The following is a 7,332-nucleotide window of genomic DNA, read 5'->3' on the forward strand; positions in this document are numbered from 1 at the left end:
TTGGCAATCACTACCAATCTTTGCCTTGGTATTATGAGCACGTACTGCACTAATGTGATCAGAAGTCCTAGCATGATCATTCAATGCTGACAATTGGATGCTTTGAGAGCCTCATTGTGTATAGGTATTTACTTTGCTGGCATCTTGACACCATTGGCATTTCACTCTTTCCTCATTACATAGATTTTTACATATGTATGCCCATGGATGCAAAAGAGTCCATTGATGTCACCACTTTTGTTTCACCTTTTTAATAGAAGCATCAACATTGGAAGAACTCTCTGTTGCATTTCCCACATTCACACTTACATTTTCTGTAGCATTTGACACTACTGAAGTCATTCCCTCTCGCATTCTAGAAACATTTGCATTTAGTGCTGACATTTGACCCATAGTTTCATTGGCATCTCCTGATACCAAAACCCTAGACCCTCCACAAGCACTTTGGCCTCTTGATAAAAAAGAGGCTATAGAAGGACAAGCCTTTCTTTTCCTTGCCAAACCCTTTTGAGATTTGGATGGATCCATGGTCTAGCTACCTACAATACATAAAAAGATCACATAAAGTAATGTACATAATGTTATGATTATAATATGTATGCTTTTGAAAGGTTGTTATGTGAAACAACAAAATGAGTTTGAAAATGTGTACCTAAAGGCTAAAAGCTCAAGTCGATATATGTTGGTGAATTGAATAGAGATTTCCAAGTCCCAAGCCTCCCACTCAATCTCCAATAGTATCTATTGTCGCACAATAACTATCAAGGATGCTCACATCCATCAAACATTGAATCATAGTGCATATTATACTTTGAGTATAGCATTATGTTTCAAGTATTGCATATTAAGCACCATTGGTAGATTGAATCATAATGCATATGTACTTTGAGTATAACATTATGTTTCAAGTCCAAAAGATCATCTCCAATGGATTCAAGACTACATTTTTTCCATAAGAGTCTCTCTTTGGAAAAGATGAAGCAAAATTTTAGATGATGTGCATGCACCAATCACTCAGGTTGGCTAAGGTATGGCTCCTAAGGACATGTATGAAGTTAGGATGAGAAACCCAAAACAAATCCTCAATGAAAGGGATAGTTTCTATCTCGTCTACTACTTTTAAGTTAATTAAAGGAACCTACAAGCCTCACCCTCTCATCTTAAATCTTACTTTAGTGAGTACTCCTTGCTAACCTACAGAATGCCAAAGCCTAATAGCTAATTAGTAATAGCTAATAGTTATCGTGAATCATGATTCAACCTTAAACTCCTAAAACAAATCAAGCAATTGATAAAATATAAAAATTCATTGTATCACTAGTAATAGCTTGGGCTCTGTAGGTACCTGTTTGGTTGAAGAGGTCTCCTCTCAACTCTTGAGTATCCTTGGCAGCCATGGAACCTTGGGCCTCTGCTTATTGCAATCACCTTAGACTCGTGATGAGTAGGCTTACTCCTTCACCTCCCTCACCCTCCACTGAGTTGTGAGAGGCCCAAAGCTGTCATTTGATATTGGTGATTCGTGAAGTGGGTTTTGGGCAATGTGTCACCTTCCTCGATGCTCCTCTTGCTATAGCCTGTGATGAGTCACTATTAACTAATTGACTGCAGTCTATGCATCACTCGCTCAGACTCTTGAGTCCTGAGCTACATTCTGTAGCTATAGGCTATAGCCTTGAGCCTTAGCCTACCACCTAATAGCCTATTAGCTAGGTGGATCAAGCCAGCAGCTGCAACTCACGAGTCCAAAATCATGATGCCCTGATTGCATGGCTGAGTCCCACCTGCATTGCGTTTGCTGCCATATGTTAGCCTTTACCTAATTGCCCGGGCTGCCTTGAACCAACTTGCAACCCACCTACTCTTCTAGGGTTTTTGCCCACTTGCTATTTGAGGCCCTGTGCCTAGTGGCGCTGTGGCGAGCTTGTAGGTTCTAGCCACCTACAGTTAAGTGGTTGCCGTTGGTGCTTGTAGCCCTAGCCGTCGACTCCTAACTTAGCGGTGCCCACTGCCCCCACAGCCTTAGCCGTCGACTCCCAAGCCCTGCACCGTGCACGTGTGACAACTAACGAGACTACACGCAACACAATGTCACTTGAACCTTGGTGCCTTTCGAGTTGTAACGACTAGCCCTCGGCCCTCGAGCATCAACGATTCAGATATGCCCCAATGCCCAGTGTCTACTTCCACAGTCCACCTATTTTAAGGCTAAGGCTTTAAGCCTTACGGTTGAGTTGCCTACCCAGTGCCTACTTCAAGTTTCAAGTACATTGGTCAATCGCGACTGTATTGTAAGTTTGTTGGATGGAGAGTCGAGAATAGAGTTGTAGCCTACGAGCAGTGTGCACGCATCACGACAATGGACAAAGTTTGAGCTTGAAGTCTGAAGGTTTAGCAATGGTTGATTGCAGAGACTGCAGTCTGCGATGTGGATTGGAGGCGAGAGTATCAATCGACAGTACACTATTTCTCGAATCTCAACCACATTACAAGCCTAGATTGATTCAAGACCGTCGATTATGAAATCTTAGGTTTTCGTTTTAGATAAGGTAAGTGAAATATAGTCAATTGTAATAATAAGAGTCCAACTTACCAAGCCACGAAGTTCTAACTTGTAACCTAGTTAGTAGTTTGACATGCCAAATGACAGGGGCATTTTGACTGGGCATGTCGTGATGAGAGGCAAAATTAGATCTTCGACTTATATTTTGACAAGGCATTTTTGAAAAGCCTTGTTTTTATGCAAAATAGGCCTTGACAGGAAAAACAGCCGTCAATAAGTGGTGAGAGTTAACTCTCACATAAAGCGGAGTTTTCTTTCTATATAGAGAGTTCCCCCACCGCCCCCTCTTACACACACCGAAGAGCGCTATCCTGGAAGACTCCATGGCGCGCGCGCGCTGCTCTCCATCTGCCTCCACGTGCGCTGCTCTCCATCTGCCCGCGAGCGCGCGCGCGAGAGAGAGATTCTTCACGCCTGCGCTTGGTGAGCCTGCTCGCTGCCATGACTAATATGTTACCACTACGCTCGTTGCCACGTCTGTTGTTGCCACTGCACCTGGTGGGTCCGCTAGTTGTTTGGTTTTTAATAATGAAAAAAACATTATCTAGGCAATATTAGCATTTTTGCACAAAATACATTGTGGTAGGAAGTCATAATTTTTCAAATATTATCATCGCCTCCGCGGACCGGCATTGCCTACAGTTGGCCGCCTCGCCAGCGTTGCAGACTCTGAGAGAGAGAGAGAGAGAGAGAGAGAGAGAGAGAGAGGACTTGCGCTGCTCATCTGTGTGACTCTAATTCATGGCAGTTCTGACCATGGCAACTGCATGCATTAATGTCTGCGTCGACTTATGTTTAAAACGAAAATGAAATCTTTGCTGCTGTTTCCATATTGGCTGCAGAAGCGTCAGCCTTGAAGGTAGGGAACGCCATGGATGGGAGGCAGGGAGATTAATATGACTTGGACAACAAAGGTGCAAAGGTATTTCTCTATCTCTCTTTGTGTGTCCTCCAGGATGCCATGGAGCCCCCATGGCTCTCTCTCTCTCTCTCTCTCTCTCTTCCCCCCCACCCCCCACGCACACTATTTGGATGTCTCGATGGTTGCCTCAAAGGCAGGGAACGCCATGGATGTGGACGCAGGGAGCACGCGCGACCTTGCCCCTCCTCTCTCTCTTTGCTTGATGATGTGATCTATTTAATCCAATGTATGTATCTGTACTAATTTATGCATGTTACTTGACTGACAGATGAACCTGATATGATGATGGGGATCGAAGGCTGCTCCTTTCACAGTGACCAACGACTTGTCAAGAATCCCAATGTGGGGTTGATCATGGTGTGTACAAAATGATTGATACATTATCACGGAGGATTGTAATAGACAAGGAACTCCATGGCTACAAAGAGAAGGCAAACAATATGCACACTCAACAAATGTTCTCTTTTTATTTCATTGCATACACAGGTTACATATATAAAGGAGGAGATACTCCATCAATGATCCCTCACACTTTCCATGTGTGTTCCCATGTGACACCATACAACCCACACTTTACATGTGTGCCCTATGTGGCACACTTTACTCCACATCTCTCATCCATATTCATGCACCATACAATCTTAAGCACACAAGAGTGCTTTCACATAATACACACCCGCAAATACCGAAGCTTACATTCTCAACACCCCCTCTTAAGCGAGATGTTTACTTTACCTTATCACCCATCCAATGTAGCATTGCATGACCGCAGTTGCTACTTCTTAACACTCCCCCTCAATGCTATATTGGAGTGTTTATATGACTAGACACTCCTAGTCCACCATATGCATGTTTTATGTGCGTGTACAATGTTCGTTTGAGCACCACTTGCTCGGGTGAACCTACCCCATCCTTTTTGAACAATCCTAGATGTTCGGGAAAGGTATGACAAACCTCAAGGTGCAACAATCATGTGCACACACCACGCACTCGCAAAATTCTTTTTGAGATCTCAATCTCGGGTAGAGAACCCCTCACACAAGCCAATTCTTGTGCAAACTTATTTTGAATACATGTCGAGATTTATATGTATGAAACCAACCACTTTTGAGCTCTATGCGGCTCGGGTAGGAGTACCCTCATGCGATGGGTGAATATAAAATCTCGTGTACAATTGCCTTTGACACAAATGTGAATCATGAAGACATTTACAACTTTTATAGTTTCACTTTTGTTGTGTGAATTAGAAGCTTTATACATCCAATCTTAAAAGGTTTGGATAATAGGTATATGCCACATGTGGTCATGACTCGTCTTCTTTTTCCTTCTTCTTATCTTCGTCAGAGAATCTTTTAATTGGCTGGAGATTCATTGGTCATGAAGGCACGTCCATCGATGTTCATGCTAAGAGTGGGATCTGCATCTTCTTCTTCATCTTCTCCTTTTCAAAAACTGATGTACCCATTTTGTGGTGGGTCTTTCCGATTGTGAAAGAAGATTGCTTCTCCTTCTATTTCACGTCAAGTGCTATCTTTGGCTCAACAGCTTCTCTTGTATGGATATTTTCGGATGCCTTGCACTTACCTGTTCAGTGTAGCAGTAGAGCTATTCCAGTATAAACTGGTTATGCAGGACGTTCAATCTGCAGGCCACAATCCGGTGCTCATGAACAGTCCGGGGGGGCTTCCCAACAAGGAACTTCACTTCATCACATGCTCCTGCAAAGCCTTCTTAACCTTCCATTTAACAGTCGATACAGTAGACCGACCTTCCTTTCTGTATCCATGCTAGTGGGCTGAGACATGGCTGGCAGCCTGACTGCCTCCGTCAATTCCTGCTATGGCCTTCGATTCGGCAAGTTGCGTCGCATCCTGTGGCTCTACCTGGTCATGATGTTCCTCCTTATCCTACCCATCCTCTGCATCAGCGTCAGCGTAGCTGCCGTTCGTCTCCATCTTTAATTGCATCTTTTTCTTCGAATCATTTGTAGTCTGTTCTACAAGGCTTTCTTCTTAGCAGTTGTGCCAGATTCTTGACTGGCCACACTCATGTTGCCAAGAGAATAATGATGATGTGAAAGCTGACAGCAATTCACACTACCTTTGGAGCCTCTTCACATTTGTCTATTGCCTAGACTTCATCTTTGGCATTGTTGTAGTCGATATGTTGCAGCAGCTCTCTCTGGTGTACTCTAAAGAATATTATCTGTCCTCATCTCTCCCCAAAACTTATCGATATTCCTTATCCTTGTCTTTGCCTTCATTGTCCTCTTACTTTTGAATACTGTGATGACCTTCGTAAGATTCTTGTGATAGCATTGACACCAATACCATCCACAAAACCACACTGCTGATCGAGGACAATGACAGTTTCATTCGCAACTTACCTATCTTTAGCTTCCTCTCTTTTTTTCTACACTTTTGTTTGCAATCCCAGGTTGTTTCGAGGTTGCTCAACTAAGTCAGAGCTCTTTTCAAAACCCAATGTCTAATCTTCATTTTCTATTGTAGGCTCCAATGAGCTATTATCAGAGGTATCCATTTTCACAACACCTCCAAGGACATTCAGCCCCATCAAGGCACTTCAACCCCATCAGCACCTACCTTTGTATTTCTCTCTATGGTTGATGGTAGCTTCCTTCTTGAGTTCAGAACCCACATGCTCTTTCAACATGCATCTTCAAGGTGCTTTTCATATGCTTCTTCCCTTGAGAAGTCATTTCTTGATTCCACTCCACATGCTCATACTTGAGCACACACATGAGACACACCTCAACTAACATGCTTCAACTTGGCAAGATTGAAACCAGCCCAACACTACTTGCCATTCCAATGACAGTAAGCATATACACCTTCACATACTCCTTGCTCAAGGGCAAGAGCCAATAGGACAACAATGTCCACAAACAACAACCCTTCTCTTATTTGAGCTTTTTTTCATGCTCAAAAACAGCAATTGAAGAGGCAAAACAAACAAATACCTTTGACTTCTAATAGTAGCTTCTTTGATGATGATGGCTCCACTCACTTCTTGTGAAAAACTCCATTTCCAGCTTCCATTATACAAAGATCCTTCATTTGATGGCCTCTTCATAATTCTCAAAAGATTTTAGCTCCCTTGAAATCGTGAACCAGCATAATAATGAGTGTGCAAGATTTTTAAGGAAAGAATGGCTAAAACATACTAAGGCTAAATTAGGGAAAACCACATACAATGATATCTACACATATAAGTACACCATGATCAATAGCCCTAAACCTTGGCTCTGATACCATGTCAAGAATCCCAATGTGGGGTTGATCATGGTGTGTACAAAATGATTGATACATTATCACGGAGGATTGTAATAGACAAGGAACTCCATGGCTACAAAGAGAAGGCAAACAATATGCACACTCAACAAATGTTCTCTTTTTATTTCATTGCATACACAGGTTACATATATAAAGGAGGAGATACTCCATCAATGATCCCTCACACTTTCCATGTGTGTTCCCATGTGACACCATACAACCCACACTTTACATGTGTGCCCTATGTGGCACACTTTACTCCACATCTCTCATCCATATTCATGCACCATACAATCTTAAGCACACAAGAGTGCTTTCACATAATACACACCTGCAAATACCGAAGCTTACATTCTCAACACCCCCTCTTAAGCGAGATGTTTACTTTACCTTATCACCCATCCAATGTAGCATTGCATGACCGCAGTTGCTACTTCTTAACACGACTCGGGTCAGTTGCGCCTGAAGAAAAGCAGAAAATGAACTCGTTACATCAACATCAGAAGTCAAAATGAAGTCTATGAAAAGCAAACAAAAAATAAACGGGCCAGATT

The 7,332-nt window shown here is 42.7% G+C and overlaps 1 long non-coding RNA gene across 1 annotated transcript; it reads left to right on the forward strand.

The window, feature by feature from the left end:
* Positions 1-2,874: 2,874 nt before the first annotated feature.
* Positions 2,875-3,810, forward strand: LOC148025661 (uncharacterized). Its single transcript, XR_015693018.1, has 3 exons — positions 2,875-2,986; positions 3,406-3,485; positions 3,754-3,810. It is a non-coding gene; the product is annotated as an uncharacterized LOC148025661 (long non-coding RNA).
* The last annotated feature ends 3,522 nt before the right edge of the window (positions 3,811-7,332 follow it).

This window comes from Lygodium microphyllum, chromosome 14 (genome assembly GCF_053477565.2).
Source record: "Lygodium microphyllum isolate KBCC chromosome 14, Lygodium_microphyllum_v1.1.10, whole genome shotgun sequence".
Taxonomy (NCBI): domain Eukaryota; kingdom Viridiplantae; phylum Streptophyta; class Polypodiopsida; order Schizaeales; family Lygodiaceae; genus Lygodium; species Lygodium microphyllum.